The sequence below is a fragment of the Lagopus muta genome, chromosome 13 (assembly GCF_023343835.1).
Source record: "Lagopus muta isolate bLagMut1 chromosome 13, bLagMut1 primary, whole genome shotgun sequence".
Classification (NCBI taxonomy): Eukaryota; Metazoa; Chordata; class Aves; order Galliformes; family Phasianidae; genus Lagopus; species Lagopus muta.
Genome location: NC_064445.1, coordinates 7,900,332 through 7,923,456, shown reverse-complemented (window position 1 = coordinate 7,923,456; position 23,125 = coordinate 7,900,332). Strand labels below are relative to the sequence as shown.

General features: G+C 36.3%; 1 long non-coding RNA gene across 1 annotated transcript in view; it reads right to left on the bottom strand.

The window, feature by feature from the left end:
• Positions 1 to 16,279, bottom strand: part of LOC125699536 (uncharacterized) — a 283,177-nt gene extending 266,898 nt beyond the window's left edge. Inside the window, exon 1 of the long non-coding RNA XR_007379602.1 lies at positions 16,174 to 16,279. This is a non-coding gene — a long non-coding RNA (uncharacterized LOC125699536). The remainder of the gene's footprint in view (positions 1 to 16,173) is intronic.
• Between the last annotated feature and the right edge of the window lie 6,846 nt (positions 16,280 to 23,125).

The window sequence follows — 23,125 nt, the reverse complement described above, 5'->3', positions numbered from 1 at the left end:
TCAAAGATGACCAGGGAACCAAATGCCATGTCTGATTTTTAAAATACTAAGGTATTTCTTAGACTCCGAACCAAAGTAGATTTGTCCTTCTGAGTTTGATGCTGTTTCCTTATCACATATCAGTACCTGTACTACAGTGATAACTGCTACTCACAAACTGTTCACAAGCTTTTGCAGACAGAATCTTCAGGGAGTTTTTCAAGAAGAAAATAGAATATTAGAATTATTTCTCATTACAGAAACAATTGAAAATCACAATAAAAAAGTAATTATTTAAAATTAGATTAATAAAGATTAGACTTCAAAATACATATTTTATTTCAATTCTATAAGACTGATTTACAGAACTAGTGCCTTTTATTGCTTCCTTCAGATGTTTATCTGCTCATGAATCAGTGTAAAAATCTATAATTCATCAGCAAAAATAAACTACAGGCACATACAAATATAAAAGAAACCTAGACATGATTATTTAACCTATTCTAAAAGAAATAAAATACAAAATATGTCCACTTCTTAATACAACTTTACTTAAGAACTGTCTGCCCTTCTGGGGCCAGGTGCTTCCCAAAAGTGCCTTTCATCATGTTATGGAAGCAATGTAACACGTGAAACTGAACAAAGCAGCTGAACTTCGCATCCTTCCTAGCTACCAGGAGAACAAGCACGAAGGAGGATCTTACACAGCTCTTTAAGGCCATCCGATAAACGTGCATTCTTAGAAAAAGAAAACAGCAAAACAAGTGGAACCACCTAAAATAAAAACCAACAACCCAACAAAAAAAGCACAACAAAACAGACCACTATTTGTGGTAATTTTCAGAGATGGTTTTGGTGGTGGGATTTTTTTTATTTTTTTTTTTAAAGAAGCTAGATGAGCTTTTGGCACAGCCAGAAATTATTTACATTCTTTTCCACCCAGAAATAAGAATTTCTACAAGAGTGTAACAAATAGAACATACCTCCTCACTTTTTAAAGCCTTTGTTGACAAATAATACTTAAGCAACGCTTCAAGTGGCAACATATATGTGTTAAGAATGATTCCTCCAGACTAAGTATCCAGTTAATTCACTAGTGTCAAAGAAACTCTCAGCTAAAGAGGACTCCAGAACACCCTTACTCCTGCCTTCTGATAACAGTGCCCCCTAGACCATACTGTCCCTATTTATGGTCTCATTAAAAGGCTTCAGATGATCACTGTGTTCCTGAGCTCCCTTAAGATGGAACGGCATGGAGAGCAAATGAAGCCAAGGAAATGGAACTCAGAAATTAAATTAACAGGTATTTTTAAGCAGCAATTTAATTACATACATATGGAACACTAGAGCTTGAAATGTAACCTTTGCAACTCTCCAATAAAAGATATTTAACATTAAAAACATCATAGAGATCTAATACGTAGTCTGCTATTACCTATTGATACAGAATGGCTAAGGCACACTGGAGCCTGTAACTAAGCAGTACAGAATGGGACTGGACTGCACCACACCAGGCACACACCGTTCCTACCTGTTCAGTTACCAATTCATGACCAAGGCAGCTTGGGCAGCATCCTTCAAGGCTGAAGGGAAATTCTGGATGCTCAAAGCTGTACCCTCCTTCTGCAGTTCTGTCTTCCCTCCCAACTGCAACTCTTTTCACAATTGAAATTACTGAGAACCAAGATAACAAGAAGATTCATGTTTAACGCATTGAGTTCTGTATAAGAGGAGTTTGAGGTGTGGGCTGTTTATTTTTTCAGTACCTCAAAGCAGGAGCTAGGCTTCCCAGATGGGAAGATGATGCCACAAAGTACAGCACATTTATCTCTGAAATTTTGTTTTCGTTTCTCTGACTGGCTATAATGGATTGATCAGGATATTTTATTGACATGTTTCACTTTGGCAGTAAGAGCCAGGTCCAATCTACATATCAATACACCAATTCACCAACAGGTAGATTGCTTTAGTTATTCTTTTATGCTTTATAATTTTTTTTCCCCAGGGATGCTTAGAAAAAAAGATGCTTAAAATAAAACATGAAAACAAAAAGTTGGAAAAATAAATAAAAGAAAGCCCTTGTCATATCTGGGATTCTATCCAATTCTATTCAGTAACTGAAAAAAAGGATGGCACTGTCCAAGCTTGACCCAATCAGCACCCTGCAGCTTTGGCATTTCCATATTACTGCAAGCTTTTGCCTGGATGAGCTGAAGCTGCTTTCAGGCAGCACCTCCTATCTTCCTTCCCAAGGCAAGCATAACAGAAGTAACACTTACTTGTTTCTAAAAACGTAAACATCTGAAGTGCCATACGCTGCACTCAGAAGCTGCTGCCATGTATCAGAACATGCACCGGCCCACTGTTACATGGCTCAGCTCACTCTGCGTTACTGAACACATTTTCAAACAGCCATATAGAAAAGTATGACTCAAATTCAACATCTGAACCATTTCTGAACCATTTCTGTAACTGCCTTATTAGTATGACCCAGGTTCCTGCAAAGACTTAAAACTGGGGTAATACACTACAGAGATCAGATGCCACTTGATATTTTGTTACATTAATCTGATTCATAATAATTAACACCTTCAAACCAGTTTTTAAATCTTGTCAAACCACTTAACATTATGGGTCCCAGAAACGAACCCTAGATGGAAATCTACAATTCCAACTGACTTCAGATGTATTAATCTGTGTCAGAATCAAACATGATTTGAACAGCAATAATTATATCAAACTGATTGCTCATGTGAAAACACACTACAACTAAAATCCATACAAATATTCCAATTCATCTTTTTCCAGACCGAAAAAAAGAAGAAAAAAAAAAATGAAATGAGCATTAACTCTGTGCCTAGGAAAGTAACTGTCTCACTCCTTGCAATAAAGTAATAAAAACATAGGTATGGGAGGTCCCTATCTGATAACCAGTTATTTCTAAGAGCACTCAAGCTGACTGACCCACAGAAGTTCAATAGCCAGCCCTAAAATGTACTTTGCTGAACTTAATGAGATATAAAGGAGTCAAATACTATACAGAATATTCTTATTCCTTGAGAACAGTGAAGAAACATACAGAGAACACAGCCAGTAAATGCTCTTGCATTATCAGCTACATACCATGGATTAAACCCTAATTTACACAATGATTAAATAGTGAGGTTTTAAATTCATACTCCAGTCTTTTCCAATTTAAAGCAAGAGGGTAGATTGATGTTCTATACACTGCAGGATTTATAAACAAAGTTCTGCAGAGAGAGTCAATACACATTCACAACAACAAAGGGAAGCTGAAATGGTAAAGTCAAAGAACTGGAAAGCCACTGCCATAGGAAAATAAGCAGTTCCTTATTTAAATTTTACTAACTTCATTTTCGTTACATGCCCTACAGCCCATCAAGCACTAGTCACCGCACTGAAAACACTACATCAATCATTGCTCCAGACCAGAAGAAAGTAAGAATTAGATTAATGTAAATATGGCATATATGCACATACATACATACTTGGATTAGATTCTCAGCATCTTATCGTGATGACTCTTTTAAGTGACTCCTTTATTTTCCTTGTCAATAACAACTATAAACGCAGCTTAATTCGCATCAGATTGGATTCATGTTTCATGGGAGAACCTGTGACTGCTCTGCTGAAGTCCTTATATTAAAAAAAAAAAAAAAAAAAAAAAAAAAATCAGTGTCATGGAACAATAATTCAGATTTTAAAAACTGCTGTGGTCTGACATACTCTGAATGAAAAAGTTAAAAACAAGAGTGAATAGTAGAAGTTTATGCTCGAAAATTGCTTGCATGTCCTGCATAAAATTCAAGTTTAAGAATTGACGGCTAATGCAAACCATGAAAATCCAATATTTAATTTACTTACAAGGAATAAGTCACAAAAACTGATACATTATGAAAGGGCACATACCTATTGTAGTCACAAACAAACCAACATTTCTGTACAGAAATAACATTTATTCATCAAAATGAAATCCTCAAAATATCTGATGGCTTATTTATCAAGTATTTCCTTGTTCCTTAGTTCAATGTATTATGATGCAATCAAACTGAGCACACCATGTATTTTGCTACATCTGTCATATGTTCAGATCCACACCATCATTTCAAACTCTTACTCTCAACTGTATGTGGAATTCAGTATATTAGCAATTGTTTAGACCTGGTATTTTATTATTCCAAATTTTACCATATTAGTAATTCAATGTGTATGATTATTTTAAAATTTAAATTGAGTTGTGTCCACATAACGTTTTGCTGGGTACAGAGAATGGAAAATACTTTCTTTTCCTTGAAGAAAGGCTAGAGGACATAAGGCAATTATACCACTTATTTGTGATGCTACAGCAAATAACCTACATTCACCTGAAAAGCGTGCTTTACTAATGCAGGAGTAACAGCCCAGCCAGTTTCTAATAACTGAATTTCCTCGGTAGAACTGAAGTGTATCATACATTATTTGCACCAAGTGACTGCAGTTTTCACATCTGAAAAGCACTTTTGGGTTAATCAAGTATGTTCTTGGGATATTATGCAAAATGGAAAGTAAGTAGTACTATATATATGTGTGTGTGTGTGTGTGTGTATAAATATAAGTTTAAAATAGGTTCTTAAAGACTTCATTTTCAGTAAGATTATCCATAAAACCAAAAGTTATACAAGAATATTAAATAATAATGTGATGCATTTTACCTGCAGATATATTACATACACTCTCAGTCAGCCATGGAGGAGGATATCGCTATCAGAAGAACCCTGACTTGTTTCTCCAACAAACTTCAAACAACGAGGTTTTCACTGGGTAGTGAGATATGAATACCTCTACCATCTCAATTATACGTATGACAAACATTTAACACCGTTATGGAAACTAAGTTTTGACTGCTTTATTCATCGTTAGATTGGCACCAATAATCAGAATGCCATTTGCACAAGTTACATTTTATTAATACTTTCGTGAAGCATGGGAAAATAAGTTGTGCAAAGCAATATTTCAAAACTGAATGAACTCAATCACATCATTCTAGGAACATAATGTCTGGATAGTTAAGATTATTCTCACCAGATAAGTAGATATGAAAATTTAATACCTTGTAGCACTTGTTTCTGCACAGAAAAAAAAAAACTCATGCTCACCTGCAGCTAAGTATGGGATACATTTGTAATAATACACCTACTATACCATCTCTTTAAATGTCAGTATTGATATTCAGCATGATTTCCTATGTATGATGGCTCAAGTCAATTATAATGACAGATAGCATCCTACTGGCTTATCTGATTACCTCTGACCTTTTAACAGGTGCAGAAAGCCAAAACAGCCTGAAAGAAGAACTCATGCATATATGACACAAAGCTGGAATTTCATATCTGAGCCACAGTCAAGAACACATTGAATGTCAGCAGATTTCTGACAAAGCCTATAGCAAATAATTTCTTGGATGGTTTGGCACCACAACAGCCTGTCATTTATTATGGCTGAGTACTGACAGGAGACATAAACTTGATTAATTTTATATCAATACATGATATAAAAGTCATTACGACACATAGTTCATTTTAAAAACTTGGAAGGCACTATGCAAAGTAACCATTCATTTTGATTATTGTTATTTCTTTTATCAGAAGTTTGGCTGGATGATTTAAGATTGCATGGGCTTCACAGGGAAGCAAAAAATCAATATAAAGCACAATTCAAAAATAAAGCGTACATTTTCTGAGCAACACATTATTAACCATCTACTCAGGGAAGTGTCTCACTGCTGAAGTGCCCTTGCCCATCCTCAGCCAAGCCTTAACCTGATAACTAATTAAGAGCTTATCTGTGTTTTGCAAAGAAACAAATCCCAAATCTGTTACTTCACAAAATTAACAAACTAGTCCTCTATGTTAATTAAGTAGTTAAAAGCTAGAAGCAGAGTGAAAGAAACTTTTATTCTGCAATTCCAATGCAGTATTGGGTTCAGCATCTTAGCACTTGAAAATTGTAACTGTATGTTGAAATTCATACTTACAAAATCTTTATCTTCACACCATATCATTTAATGGAACACATATGCATTTCTTATGGTAAGGATGCCTTACAGCCCTAAGGCATTCCTACCACCCATCTTCCTTCACAATTCTGAAACATCACCTTTAACTCTCATGAAGCAGTATTTCCTCCTATAATAAGTCAATATTAATTTAAATTAATTTAAATTAACTTAGTTTCCTGCAATTCATTTTCATTGACTGTTTGTGTGTATTTCTCCATGCAGGAACTGATAGAAAATAATTTAATGCAGACTGTTGCAGATATCATGAGGGAAGAAATGCTCCGAGACCTGTCAAGGCTTCTCACAAATTTAATTATCCCAAAGATAGAGAAGTTTGTGATGCTATGGAAAAGGTGAGGAAGAGCACAAGACTTATGCTGAATTCACGACTGAGAGATAGAAGACTGCAGTAACACTCCCCTATCATCTGCAGTATGAAGCTTAAGCGTGACAAACAGCATGCTCGCAGGATGCGTACATTTGTTTTAGAAGAGGAATGTCAGAGTAAGGAGGTAGAGTTGCCCACAGGTTGTGGGGAAAGACTGCTGCAAGGTGTGGGGAAATCTTCAGAAGTGACACAGATCCCTTCCACAGAGGGGGCTGTGCAGCAAAGAGCAGACGGCCTGGCTGACCAACTGACCTCGGGCTGATGGTGACGGCCCTAGCAAGGACTGGGATCAAGTAGGATACAAAACACTTATTTTTCTCTTACCTATTCATTTTCAGCTGCCCTAAAAATTAATTATGCTAGCTCATACTCAAAAAAAAAAAAAAAATTAAGAGATGAAAGATGCAATTAGGATAGTAATACATACCAAACAATGTTAATAACCTTTATAAGCAGAAAGAATAGTTGGTTTATTCAGTTACCATAAAACAAATATTAAACATACTCTGGGAAAAAGAAAAGATGATATTTATGTTCAGAAAAGTAATTAAAAAGTGAACAGAGAGGCTTGGCAGCTACACAATAATTTGTTCTAGGATCTCAAACAGCCCGTGCTGGTACAAGATGCTCCACCCACCCAGAACCAGTGGATAATATCACTGCATGTATTTTATAAGATAGTCACACCACAGTATTAACATATTCTAATAAGCAGAAGTGATCAGTGAAATGCATCCAACTTCTTTGTGATGCTTCTACTGAAGAGGAACAGTAATAACATATGTTTCAAGTGAAAATTTGAAATATTCATATATTACACCTAGAACAGGAATTGATAGGAGCGTGCCACAACCTATTAATGTACTCCTTCAAGGCACAGCACAAGAAAGTAACACTTCTGAAACCCAGCGTAGTCAATACACGTCAGCAAGAACACAGCAGTGTCCCCTGCGCAATATGCTGTAGGAAAAGTTTGCTATTTGCTTTCTCCCTCTGTTCTGTATGAGCTAGCCTTCTTCTCAAGCAAGTTCCTAACCACTGCGTGTTCTACCAGTATCTACTAAAATGCAAGGTGGAGAGATCACAGTGATACCCTGGTACAATTGACTACTTCTACATTACCTACAAGTCAAAGTAAACTGACACAGGCTGACAACGAGGAATGCCTTGTATCTGTGGTCATACACTGCACTTTGTAGCAGTCAAGACCCATGTGCTTCCATTCCAGTGTGGAAGCCAAATTTGTTTTAGAAAACTTTTATGAAAAAAAAATCTGGACAGTTTGTCTTCAAACTTTTCATAGAACAACATAAGCAAGAAGTTAAGCAAATCAGTTCAAAATTTATGTACCAAGGTCTGCCAATGTCATTTTCAACATCAAATGCAGGGGTCTTCAAAGCATGTGATAAATCCTAAAAGCGCATACAGGTGGAAAACAGAAAACGTGCCTCCAAGTCCCTAAGCTAACTTCATCCCCTTTAATAAGGAAGACTTAGCTGCTAATAAACTCATTACACTTCCACGGAAGATATTTTTTCTTGCACTTTTAAATAATAAGCTATCAACTATTTAACACTTATTGTTAAGATTAAAAAAAAAATAAAACTCAGCGATACTTTACAATAAGTGGACTTTATTTAATGCTCAATTAAATTTTAATGGTTTGGTGACACTGTTCATAATCATCAAATTAGCTAATGTTTATTAATAGCTGTTTCTGATTGACTATAGCACCTCCAATCTTTATATAAATTTAAGACAAATAAATTTGATAGAATTTCCAGCTGAACAATCACATTAACAAAAAAAAGCTGCCTCTGCTTTACTGCTCAAGTAAGATAATAAGATATCCGATATTTTAAAAAGATCCAAAAGTAGTTGGAACAACACATAAATAAGGGTAGAAACACCTTGCAGAACTTGAACTCATGGACAGTAAGAATTACTAGGACTGCAGCCAAGTTCGTCTTAGTTACTGCTACCTCAAGACAAACATTCAAATCACCAGATAAACAGGATTTCTGATTCCTTATAGAACAACAGAGGTCAGCATTCAAATAGCAAGCTATTTCAATCAGCCCCTTTCAATTTTTACAGTCAAGGACATGATTACTCAAACAATTCATTGCAATGTAAGTGAAAATGCCAACCTCACAGTGAACTACTTATTTAAAGGAAACCTTCCCCATTCATATTCTTCTCCTGATAAAGTTCAGGGAAAATTCAGAAATCACAGTTACAGAAAAACTGATAAAGAAAAAAGAAAGGAATCACTTTTACACAAATAAATAAACAATTATCCACTCATAGCAATTTCTCAGTATCATCAGATGCTCATAACACCCCACATGCTAACCAAGTTACCCTCTGGCAGTCAGACATTTTAATACTTACTTCACCTCATATATTTCTCCTATAACAAACCCAAATCCTCTAAAATAACTTCTCCCCTTGCTGCCCTTCAGGTATTAGATTTTCACAGCAGCTGTTTCTAATTGGTAGTTTGATGAAAACCAAGGGAAGTAATTAAGCCCTTCATCAATCCTTCCTGACCTGCTGCCCTGCAGGTTATGCATTTCCCACTATGGAGATCAGCATTACCAGAGAACCAGAATATAGCATATAAACATTAGAAACATGGTTTTAATACATGAACACAGTCCAGATAGAAAATTCAAGCTACTGCCAAGAACAACAGTGTATTAACTCTAGGCAGTAAGAGTAGTAGGATTAGGCTTTTTCATTTTGTTCAAAGGGAGACTGAAGCAGTGACCTTCTTGTCTTCTACTATGAGAAAGCTAACTGTAGTTTGGGGCAGTTCAGCTCCTCTACAGATGTATACATTTCTAATGGGTAGACATGGGAGGAAGTCATGAGTTGTCCTCCGGAGAGAGGAAGGAGAACTCAACAGATCAGCAAGAAGAAACCACAGGGAAAGTATTCTTCTGTTGCTGGTTTTTCAGGTTTACACAAATACCAGGTGCTCTAATCATGCTAGCACATAGCTTTGTATAGTTTATTGGGGTTTGTCTGTTTTTAATTCTTCTCATTCTCATTTTGCTATCCAGACGAGTAACAAAGTCTAATTCTCGGTGACCAATGCGTTATTTTTATGACCGTGCTCTCATCATATAAAGTCTACTGAGTACAGTTATCTTAGCAGACCCATGCATTTGATGAGCAGTTCTGATAACCTTAACAGTACCTATCACTGCTATCATCTATAGTCAAACAGGGGTTTTCAGCGTAGCTCAACAGGGCTTAGAACAATGCAGGGTAAGATGGCAGCAGCCGTATAACGTCTGGCAGTTGAAAGAGAAAAGTCAATGCCTCTGTCCACAGCAAGTATGTGCTTTAAGTTGTGAGCCATTAGAATGATGGAACTTCTGACCGCTATGGTTTAGTGCCACAGTCCAGAGCACTGTAACGAGAAGAATGCCTTTTCTGTTTGAATCCTTTTCCACATCCTTTTTTGGGTCCACGTTTCCAACCTTCTATTAATTAAAATAATCCCTCTTTCACATTTCACTGTGAACAACCTTTCTTCAGCTTAAATTACTGGCTTTAAATCACTTCCAGACTGGAAATTTAGTTTTCAGTAAATCACCCTTGAGGTTTTCTATAGTTCTGGTCAAGTTAACTTGGAAAACCATATTCTCATCTCAGTTTGGTTCACATACTGTGAATTTGTAATTTTACACACCCAAGCAAGTATATATGCTATATCAGGTTTCCTTCTTACGCATTAGTTGTACCTCTACATAGATAATTCTTAACATGAAATAATCATCAATTGTTTATTCCTAAATGTAATGTCATAATTGTGTAGCAAGTGTTAATTCTCTTAAAATTGTCTGTTTAATCATAAAAAATAACTTAAGAAGAACTTGCATTCCTAGCCTTGGTATACAAAGAGATCATGTCTTTCTCCTCAAATTCAGAATTCTGGTCAGAAGCCTGGATTGCATTTTAGGAGAGGACTTAAAGGCACCATCCTCTTGGATATAAACTGAGATAAGATGTCAGAAAGGTGCAATAGGTTGTAAGCACAGTGGAATGCACAGAACTGAACAATTCACCAGAGTCTCTACCTGCTGTGCTGTGTAGATGTACCCTAAGTAGCTGTTGCACTAGCTTGATTAAAACATGCAACTTGCAAAGGGAATGGAAATGCCTGAGTCTTCATTTGCAGCTGACTTGACTGGGAGTTACCTCCCCACCCCTGGAGTGCATTAATACCTTAGATACTCTGATACCTAACATGCTATCCCAAGAGCTCAACAGCATGTAATGTAGTTCCTAGCTATATTTAATTAGTAAAGCAAGTATATTCCTTTTTCCATTCCGTTAATACATTATGATTGAATACTTGTCATCTTACAACACATTTTCCAGCAGTGACTAAAGGTTAATATTGTAACAGGGCAGAAAGTGACATGGTAGTCTTTCACATAGCTTGTTAACATTATCACAATTGCTCATGAACAAGAAATTCACTTGGATACAGGACAAAGCAAGGTAAAAAGCTATTACCTTCATTTTAGTAGCTCTTTCAATAAAGCTTTTAACATGAAGGTAAGAAAATCATATTGCTCTTTTCAAATTTCACACTAAATAATTAAGGCTGTATATCCTTTCACATAATTTCAAGTGAATATTAACTAGTATTAAATATTGATTCATTTTCCACAATCATCGGGTTTAATTAACTAAGCATCTTTTTATTAGAAAAAGACACCGTCAGCAAGTATTATCAGTTTTCACAAGGGCTATTTTATTTACTATCTATGAATGTTATTTACTCCAGAGTATTTTCAGAATAGTTTCCAAACTAGAATCTTTCTGTAACTTTCTAGAATTAAATAGCTTTTAAAAAGATCAATCTGGTAAGAACTGAGTCTGTAGGTGGCACTGTGTCTCTTTAGGAGAAAATACAGTGAATGAAATCAAAAGTTAGTCCAATGAATTCTGGTGAAACTTTTGAATTTATGTAAAGGACACACATTTCAAGTAATGTAATTAAACCAAGTCTATGTAATACATACACCCTAAACCTACTCATATAATATATATAGTAAGCATATGCCATAATGTTTCTCCTTGGATAGGAAATAAGAACGTAAATATCAAGAATGCCTTATTCTCTTTCAACAGTTTTGCAGAGATTAAGATGTAAGCAATTCAAGAAATTAACTACCTTAACTAACAAACAGCAGTTCAAAAGATGCAAGGGAGAGTAACAAAACATTAAATCTCGGAGATGAGTTCATACAGGTTTCATTTAGAGAATGAAGTGCAATTCAGCATCTCAGACGTTTTAGCACTTAACTCCAGTATACACGCATCCTCACATGATAACAGCTATTGACTAGCCAAGACAAATAGCAGTTTAACAGTGTTTTTCACTCTCATGATGTCAATGTTATCAGTATTACAAAGTATCTTGTAAGGGAATTCTGAGATTGTATTCACAGCATTGCTACTGGAAAGTGCATATCATAAATACATGCACAGATTTCAGGTTGGAGACAAAAACAATGATTCAGTAATTGGCTGTTGATCTTGAAAAGGCTACGCATTTGAAATTGTAAAACTGAACATTAACTTACCATTTAATGATATTTAAATAAAACATTACCACTTTTTTACTGAAAACATTACCATTTTTACTGAACAATAGATAAATTCGATCTACTGTCATTCCAAAAACCCTTTTATGTCTTCACAAGAACAGGCGATACTAAAGAAGCACAACTTTGTTTTACACTCTAAATCTATGAATTGCATTGCAATACAACAAAATAGGAAAGACACGAGTGAATACCCACCCTTATTTTGTCACTGCTCTTCTACACCCTCAAATATAAGGCAGTATAATTGCAATCCTTTATTGCAGCCTCAGACTCCTAAACGTTCACTCTTCTTAACTAAAATTTAAACTACGGTCTTAGTCATAACCAGGATTTATAAATAATGATATATATCTAATCAGAACAAAGCTAGAAATAAACTGTGCATTAAACGAGTGAGCCTCCTTTGCATATAAGAATCCATACATCACTATGTGACAATGTGTATGAGGTCCTCACATTTCCTAAGTTCTGTTGTTAGAAAACCTTTGCTTCAGCACTAAATGTTAAAAGATTTTTCTGGATATTGAACTTGTATGCAGACGGACATGGCTTTAAGAGATGGGACTGACTTATAAAAGCAAAGATAATATGGAAAAGTCATTTGATATGGTAGGTAACAGGTGTTATAAAGTAGAATTAATGTTTGTCCAAAAAAAAAAAAAAAAAAAAAAAAAAAACCACCAAAAACCAAAACCAGTCAAAAACTGATCCACATTTCAAAACAAGTAATAGTTCTACAATACTTTTCCTGTCCCTATATTTTAAGAGGCCATAAGAATGCTCGTATCATAAGAGTTATACTTTCATTATGTAGAACTCAATGCATTTTATAACATTTCACTGAAAAACTTCACAGAAACCATGTGAGTAATAAATTCACTACGTTTTGTAATTTTGAAAATAGGGCAATATCTCTACCATCACACACAGGGCAAGCCAAGGCCTAGGAGATTTTAATTCCTATTTTCCTGTAACAAGGCCCTCAGAATGTAAACAATTATTTCTATGTATAAATATAAGTGCATTCATCTTTTCTTCTGTCTTTTCCCCTGTTAGTTCCTCAAAGTATTTGTATGAGGTTTAGATGAAAGAAATATTTCTGCATAACAAAACAGAGAATGGCAATGGATGTGTATAACTTAAATAGTTCAAAGTTCAGCTAGCAACTTAAAAATGTATTTTTTAAGAAGTCAAAAGGAAATCATTTTCTTGATGTCATAAACTCATCACTCAGCAAATGCAAAATTAGACAAATAGAAACAACAGTAGCAGAAGAAAAGGACAGTTAGCCTCAGGGGAAATTAAAGGAGAGGTGCTATTCTCTAGCTGCACAGATCCTCATTAAGGACAATGCGTTTAAGAACACATCTCTGCTGCTTTTTCATTGTCTTTTGCCTTTGGTTCTTTCTGAAGTCCCACTAAGAAGTACACCTACAGGTTTGCCTTTGGGGCCATTCCCTTATTGGTTCCTTTCTTCCCTGAGTAATTGCGCTTTAAAGGCAGCTGTGAATCAAATTCCACCTAATGCATTTTATTTCCCTGATTTTCCAAACAGCCACCAAAGAAAAGAGCAGAGTAAAAAAGGTAGTACAGTAAGAACCTTCATCATAGCAATGAGAGAGAGTAACTGATGGGGCGGGAACGGAGACAGAAACTAGATAAGCTGCTCCAGAAAAGCACTTATTAGATCATTTCCATCTTAGTAAGGTTACATGCTACAATGATTGTTGCAACTGGAAATTCTACAGAGGACCTGCATGCCAAACTAAGGCTTTGGTCTTATCAAGGATGGAGGAGATGACCAGTCAGCCTGATTCTCTTGTTGCCTTGGACAGCATCAGATATCCCTTTCTGTACTTACTGGGCAATATACTAACCTCATGTTTGCATGATAAAGTAAAAACAAAGTTTATTTTCACTATGCAAGCACAACAGGTAAATACTTTGTGTAGATAGAATCAAAGATTCATGTTAAAAAAAAAAAAATCAGTTCCAAATTCTACTACATTTTAGTACTGCTGTATTCCCATCAAGTAGGACAGTTTCTGACTTGCTTAGCAGTTGTTTTAGTTGTGTTTCTTGATGTAGCTTATTGACCAAATGTGTTCTGAGAGCTTTAAATTGAGATTTATTTGTCCTTTTGCTAATCATGAATCAACTTTCTTTTAGATCAATTAACTAAATCACTTTGGAGGCAGCTCAATGCATTCTTTATGGATGAAAACCTTTGTTCTTTATTGCCTATATCTCTCCACCCCAATAAATACAATTAATAACCTACTTGTTCACTAGTATTTGTAACCTCCAACATTTCACAGCAATTCATTTCTTATGACTTGCTAACAAAAATAGATTTGAGGAAAACATAATATTAATACACACTTACATTCTCCCTTCTGTTCTTTCAGAAGTACTTCGTTTTTACAAAGAACTTTATAATCATGTTATTCATGTCACTATAAAACCTCAATGATTTTTTAAAAAACTCTTTTACAAATAATAGGCTAGCACTGCAATATGTACCAGTGATTATTTTTGTACGTAGCACACATTAAAATAAAATAAATTTAAAGTTTCCTTTCAGAAATTCTCAACTAGAAAAACTAAATTACAGTATTTATTACAGGAAAGTATCTGGTTCTAATTTGCTCCTTAGTTCCAGCAGGTCAAGTCCCTCAATATATTACGTTTCCTGTAATAGCACCTATATCCTTCCTTTTGTTAAATATCATCCTGAGATGATAATTATTCTAGCTGAGAGCCAAGGATTCAATAACAGCTGAGACAAACCAGGGTTTGCCAAGAATTGGACTGTTTTGCTCAGAGAGCATTTGAGTCAATTTATATCTAATGAAACAGGCCAAAGGCTCTCTGGCCATCTAGAAATGGGATCCAGCAGAACCACGATCTGCCCTGTCATGTTAGCTCAGTTTCAAGCTCATATTTGAGCCCAAATCCCTCATTGTACATATTGTGTTGATTTGTACTTGAGTTTGACTCTGGGAGGGAGCCAGCCATGCTCTGGCAGTGAAGCTGTGGCTGTTAATGAGGCCAGCTCACACTCCTGCTCCATGAGCCACCTGACTGTCAGGGAACTGGAGAGAGCCACAGCCTCCCAAAGCACAGCCCTGTTGCCTCCCCAGGCCCCGAGTGAACTGTCCCACCACTGCCAGCTTTCCTGCAGGAGGCTGGGTGCTGCACTGCTGTCCTGCTGTTCTGGCAACAGCTCCGAAGCGGCACTGTGCCTTGGCCTATCACACAGAGACAGGACTTGCAGCCCTGTCACAAATGATATCTGCCGTGTGCACGGGCAGCTCAGCAGGCAAGGAACTGGGGGCTGAGTGTACTATGCTGGCTTATCAAGGCTCTTGGCCTCTTTTTGAGGGGTTTGGTTTGTGGCATATCAGATGTGAAGCCACTGAGGGCCAGAGGTACACAGACAGGTACTCCAGAAAGCCTTGACTCACCCTTTGAACCTCCAGCAAAGCTCCAGCAGCAGAAGAAATGCGTGCAAGGTCTGACTACCATGGCAGCTTGCGGCAGGTGGAGGCACCAGGGCTGCCCTGCTACAAACAGCCCGTTCAGGCTGGTTTCATCTGGCCTCAGGGCACAACAGGGCCATGCAGCCACACTCTGGGAAACATACTTGAGGAAAGGCAGCAAGGAGTGAGAAGGAAGCGTGAGGAACACTGTTGGGAACAGTCAGGCTACAGAAGGAAAGAACCAGAGCTAGGATTTCCCTGCTGCCCATAGAGAGACCACTAGGCAGCAGGCACTTCCCTGCAGAAGCAAGGTGACTGATTTTCCCATAGTAGTAACTGATGAATGAGTTCCCTGTCTGTATAAAGTTTTAATTTTTTCACGGTATCTTCTCCCCATCTAGTTGAGGGCTGGGGAGGAGAGAGGTAGGGTGACTGGCAGCTGGCCAGGCCCACTGCAAAGGTGAATCTGAAAATTCACTATGCTTATTTCATCATGGAGGCTGATAAGCAGTCTACAAGCGTACACACGTGTCCTATGAAGCACAAAACTACTCCTTATGAGTTCTTTGCAACACCAGGTGAAGTATCATTGACTGTACCAACCATCATGTATAGGAAAAAAAACTGACTCACCCAGTTGCTGATGAGGGTCTCTGGCTGGGGAACACTCCTCAAGAAGCAGCCTACAACCATGAGACATTTTCCCCCATGGAGACCAGACCCAGAGTCCACCCTCTTCTGGTCAGGTGGGAATCACAGGCAAGTTGCACCTGTGCTTCCTGGGCCAGCCACCCCCTCACTGGGTGCTCAATCATCAGTTCAGGCTGTGACATAACAGTTCTCCTGCTGACCATGGAACCCTCTGTAACAATGCTAATGGGAGGTGGTGTTGCTCACCTCATCAGCAGTGCAGTGAGCTCAGCGTGCATCACAAACAGCCAGACTATTTGCATTTGTTCTGTAAATCTCACTGTTGAAGGCCAGGCAGAAAATGGTAGACTATGTGACAAGCTAGCAAGTATGATTTATTCCATTCCTGCCAAAATGCTGTGCAAACGGGGATCAGCCTGTCAGCCACTGCAGATAAAGGTCTACAGAAATAAGGTAGACCTGGTGCAGAATGAAACAGGAAAACTTCTCTCTGCATATTACAAGGATTGTTTTGCTAGGCAAAGCGTTTGTAAACTGAAATCCACATCATCACTGTCCAAATTCTTTTTTTTTTTTTTTTTTTTTTTTAAGTTTAAAGCTTTTCTCATAATCGTTGTTAAGGTTGCATTAAAAACTGAAGTGAACATGGATAGTTATCTCATTGATTTCCTAGGAATAAAACTGATGTTTCCATTGCAAATGATCATATTCTGAAGGCTGATTAGTAATTCTTTTGTAGAGCCTCTTCCAGACTGGAAAAAGTTATTCTAACTCTACATACTTCTAAGTGAAATGAAAATAGAAGCTGATATTTTTGATATAGATCTTTTTATGGGACTTTTTAGATTCCTATAGTTTTTGAAAATAAAATTGCCGTAACAGATGTAAAATACATTTAATTTCTTCTAACAACATAATATGCTAAAAATACCAGCAGTACTCAAAGATACTGTTAGGCTTCAAAAAATAAAAAATAAAAATTGCCTGTGTGTTCCTGGGAAGAGCAGATTATAAAACTGTTCTAGGAATAATCTAACTGGACATTAAACCTGCTGTGAACTAAGAGCTGAATGAAAAATTTAATGAGAGGTTTTTCCTACACAATAAATAATAACAATAATAACACTGGTTTTAATATAGGGTAGTGTTGGTAAACCAGCCCAAGCTGGATCTCTCCTTATTGGCTCCACTGAGACATCTACATGAATAAAGAATTATACTTTTTTCAGATATTCTTTGTCATCTGCCTTTCCCAAGGCTATAGGGCCCTGGAGGTTACTTACTTTTCCAGTTAATTAACCTAATTCATCATCCAATTTAAAAACAGAATTTTACACTGTTTTTAACTCACATTTCAAAGAATCATTCAAGAAATTGTTCGTTGTCTCATTTAACTTGTGCATTTTACTGTTTTACTACTTCTCAGTATTCTTTTACGTAAATACTCATACTATATAAGAAATACTAGATAATAGAAATCAATTTACTAACTTGTGTAGGAACAAAGAAACAAATATTTATGAACTAGTCACCAGACCATATCTGATAAACAAAACCCATACTGTTTTGTACACAGAATACTACCCAACAGCAGTGGAACATTTTATTTTTTTTCTTAATCAATAATCATAAAATCAGTCCATCTAGTGTAAGTATCCTACTTACACCTTATCAACAGAAAATTAATAGGATGATTATGGTTGTTAAATTTCAGTTTGAATTTGCCTGCTTACTTCAGTAGCTTTACTTGAAACTGTATCATCTCCGTTAATTTAAATGAGTTAAAGAATCTTTTCTGCCTTATATTTTATTGTCTTTATTTCATTAAGGGTGTAATCTGAAGCTGTGTACTGCTTAGCTGAACAATACTGTATGAAATACTGAAAAAGAAAACAAAACATTCACCTCTTGCTTCATTGCTTTGTGCAAACACTATAGAAAGAAATATCAAAGGTAACATGCGATGGATTTCAAAGTGATCATGCAATTGGAAAGTTCAGTAGTATTCAGTAAACTTTTAAGATGGCTCTGGGGCACCACTGCACAACTGAGATAAAAGAACAGAGATGATTATCTATTCTTCTAAAAGAATACTCTACCTGTCAGAAGGTTTTTGACCATGATTAGTAATTTGCAGCTTAGATGTCTACTGATAGTGGATAAGGTATTTTTATTTTAAATGAAACTTTCTTCTCTTGTTTTTCTTGTAGAATTACTTTTTAACTGTAACAAACTTATATCACTGATAGTCTGTACAGTATTTACATCCATTAGTTGCTAATTTGTTTTGCTGAAAAGCTCCATTAAATAATCATTGACTGACTTCTCTTACCAAATGTTTTTCTCCATATTATTTTATTCGTTCTACATCTCTTCTTTTCTTTTATTATTTTACTAGAATACATAATGGGGAAGATATCTCACTGCATAGTCTGGACAGTAGTTGAAAGCATGAATCTTTTGTGATTAAGAACAATAAGTTGATGTGGCAACGCAATGGTATTAAAAGCTGTGGTACCACAAGCTGAGTCCTAAGAGAGCTTGCCAGGTTATAGACCTGAGCATGATAAAAGGACGATGTTCTCAGACTCTAGGAGGATTTTCTTCTCTGAAAACCTACCTCCTAGTTTGGCAGTCTTGTGATAGCTGACTGTTGGAAAATTTACCTTTTCACCTGCTTCTAATTGACTGCTTCACACTGAACAGAAGCAGCAGGGAGCTCCCAAAGGAAGCTAAGGCAAGCTGTGCTGTCTGGCTGCTGATGGAGGCTAACGGAGAGCCTCTGTAGGCACCTCTCCTAGAATTTTTAATACTGAGAGGAAATAGTTTTATTTGCAGAAAAACAGTCCTGGGGAGAGAAGCAGAGTTTAATCTTTCTTTAATCTGTGAATCTAATAATTGCTTACAATACGTTTTTCTCTAGCAGTGACAACCCTCCAGAGTATGGGTCTCTCACTTAAATTTTATCGAAAGCTGTGTGCAAGGCTGTTCACAGGGATTTCTTTTTTTTATTCAGCTCATTATGACCTAATGATCAAGCCATTACAGCAAAGTGCTAAAAGCAGAGACATACCAATAATAAATATAGCTTGCATCTATGCCAAATCTGGTTATCTCCTGCACTCTGTGTTATTGCTATTGAGAGCAATAATGCGAATCATCTGATTGCAGTCACTAACAAAATCCTCAACATCAAAACTGATGAAGTCAGTGGAAGTTGTGCCAGGATTTTACCTACTGTACTCAGCACAATGTATTTGCATTTTTATGTAATGCAGGATGCACCCGCAGCTTTTTAAGCTTATGTATTTAAAGATAGAGGAAGTCCTTGTTTAGCAAAGCATGTTTGAATTTACAGACGTTTCAGAACAATTTTCTTTTCCCTGACGTGAAAAATATGTTTGCTTTTGCGTTTCATAAAGCTATGTAAAAAGTCTGAAAAATGCCGCATGCCATGAGCCACACTGGATAGGTTCGTTGTGTCCATGGTGGGCTCATAAGGCTGCATTAGGGAACTAAGCGCAGAACGACTAGATGGAGCTTTTTATTTTTATTAGTATTTATTTATTTTTGTTCAGAAGTAAACGATTTGTTGAATCACATCAACAACTACAAAATATCAGGTATCTGTGGTTTTACTGTCAGTCACCCACTGTTTTCCTGCTTGGGAAGTCTCTTGACACTGACACTGAGGAATACCACAGAATAATCCATTTCTATATTTAAATCTATAAGCGTTACATGGCTGGCAATAACTGTTACAAATATTGATTTGATCTTTCTTAGTTCAAGATAGTAATTCCATTTTCTGATTGCAACCTTGCTCAAACATTAAATTAGAAGATGTAGAAATACAACACATTGTAGAAGAGTAATTTTGTATGTTTTTAGGCCTTGTTTTTCATTTGAGAACTATTAGAGTACAGCACCTTATTTCTTAGTGGTTGTAAATCAGCAGCTACACAAAAAGCAACATACTTCCCTAATGGAAACAAAAGTAAGAGATGAATATTAAACTCCCTCCAGGTCTGCTTTCTAATCAAATTGAAATTGGACAATGTGTGGCAAAAGTTAGAAAGAGAAGCAAATAAACAAGCAAATATGGATTCAATTTATTGCACAGCCTATGTGACAGTATTACTGAAAACTGCAACTTCCTGCAGTACCTTTGTTTACAAATCCTGTTTCTTTAGACCTACCTGCCTTAGCTTCAAAATCAGCAAGAGCCTTACTGTTGGATATTAAAGATGCTCCTTTAAAAGAAGCAGAAATTAGAATGTCTTTATGCTCTGGGCAGCCAAAGTGTCATCGCGATAGGGTTCAGACTGGAGGTACAATAGAGAGCCAATCCTCCACTGGTCAATGATCCTACTGTAGAAGCATCCTTTACAATGCACCCCCTCTCCAAGTAGTGACTGAATTTTGCTTTCAGTTATTTTTATGTCCTTTGAAATAATTTATTGAAATCCTAACAGGATCATGAAATTGAGCAGATTTTTTTCTAGTAGAAATTTGCAAAATTGTATTTTACACTCATGCAATCTTCTTGCTGTCAGTACTGGTGCAACTGTGCTTTGGGTCAATTCTGTTGATGAAATTAGGAAAATACATTATACAGCTGTCTTACAACGCTTTGAATAGTGGGAATTTTGACATTCTTTCATTAGTATAAGCAAATGAGATCAGAGCTACAGATCTGCTATGAAAAGTTTAAAAAAGGCTGATTATTCCTTTCTAATGGCTGAAGAGCCTATACAACCTATTAGCACACACACACAGAAATAAATAAAATTGCAGTCCTCACTTAAAAACAGCTGATCCATACATTTTTACTGTGTATTTTAATCCTCTAGTCAAATCTATTTTTTCAATCATGATAAATGGGAAATTGATGATAATTAAAATACAATTATATTCTCAAAGTAAGTTAGATATTTGACTCTATCTGAGCCTTCTCCTAGTAGAAAAACACATATATGTAATTCCTTACTATGTGAACTCATTAATATGAGCTTGCTTGGTCAGCATCTTCATTGGGGCAGTTTCAAACTACTGATAAACCTTCAAAATCCGTTTGCATGTGGTGCAGTGACCAGTTCACACACACCTCTCATAAATGGATGAAGCAGATTAACTGCATGAAATGCCTACAGGATCTACTAAGTAGTCAAGCGTGCAGCTCTTGAATGGCCAAGGAATGGGAGCTAAGGTCCCCACTTTTGTAATGAACACAGCCTGTAAGTTTAAACTTCTAAAATTTATTGGCACCATAGTTAGTATGTCAGAAGACTTAACTTTTAAGGTCTTTGAATAAAAGATGCTCTTAAAGTGTAGCTCTCAGAAAAGAGCTGTTGCAATAAATATGCAAACATCTTCAACTAATGGTGATACATTGATAGATTTGAAAGTACTTAAGGCAATCAGAAAAAGCATACTAAAGCAAAGATAATATTTCAAGCTAAGTACAATAGACCACATTCACTTGTACCCTTAAATGACAATGAACAATCTGAAAGCTAATTACCCTGCAGCAATGATGTCTTTAATTTTAACAATAATGTGTGACATGCTTGACCTTATAAATAATATTGATGTAATAATTTCAAATATTATTTGAATAGCATAATAGTAATGGCTGCCTAAGTAGACTATGAAATTCTGTTGTTTTACCCAGGTGATGGAAGAACACTAGCAGGAAATACAGCTAACAGTTTATCATCTCCAATGCAGTAAGAATCATTCTTCCTGCTCACTACTATTTTTTGCTTGCTTCTTTCTCTCATTAGCTATACTCTCTTCTCTGCTTCAACCACGACTGCTTTTTCTCAAGGGCTTTTCTTTTACACAAGTGGTAGAAGTAAAGTGAAATAGACTCAAATACCCAGTCCACCAAAATCTCTGTATACAAACTTCAAATGCATGTAGGTTTTAGTAAGAAATAATAGAGGCTTTCTTAGCCTTTACTCAACTTTTGTGAATCAGGCTCTAGGGCATCCATACATCCAAACTTTACATTCTGGAAACAGAAAAGCCACAAGCTGGCTGATAGTTTTCAGCCATAGTAGCCTCTGTATTCACTGAAGAATCTAATTTGACATCTCCTTTCTGATAACAACAGAATGAAATAAAATAAGCAAATGAACACAACATTTATGAGGAGTAAAAAAGTAAAAGCTCTGTACATTTTTGAACATAGAAATACAAAACAGATATGGTGTATTAGAGATATTGCATTTTAGAAGATATAGAACAACAATAGCAATGATAGGCATAAATTTGAAAAGATGCATTTTCATTAGTGCATGGTACATGTTTGCTGTTTGACAAAGTGTAGCAGTGCAGTACTCCACTTTGAGGACATGTGGTAAACGTTTCATTGAATTCAGGGAACTGCACTTAGGAATCATAAAATGATTTCTGAGATAAGATTTTTCATACCTGTAAGGACATAATTTAACATACTGCATTTTCAGATATAGTTTGCAGCATGGTCTACGGTCTCTTTCTTTTGGTTGATGTGGATGGTATGATCTCATTTTAAAACTACCCTGCATGTCTTGACTATAGCGATGTTAACGAGATACTCAGATGTTTCTGAAGAGCATCCTCAGTATTTGTGATCCAGGATCTCGGTATATGGACATTCTACATGGCAATAGCTAAGGTTGATTGGGTTCACCATTTCAGGCTCAGACTGCAAAAATCTGGTTATATTATTTCCATAATATAAGGCATCTGGGTCATGCTTTATGAATCAACAGATAATAGTTCATCTGTGCTTCCAATAACGCAGGTGTTGTTTTTGAGGAACAAATTATAAGGTAGAATCCAGAAGAGGGCAACTAAGGACACTGTGGCTAATGGGATACACGTATGTTTATTTCCTCCAGTGATTTTAACTAATACCTAACAGCATGTGACTGTCAAATCCTAG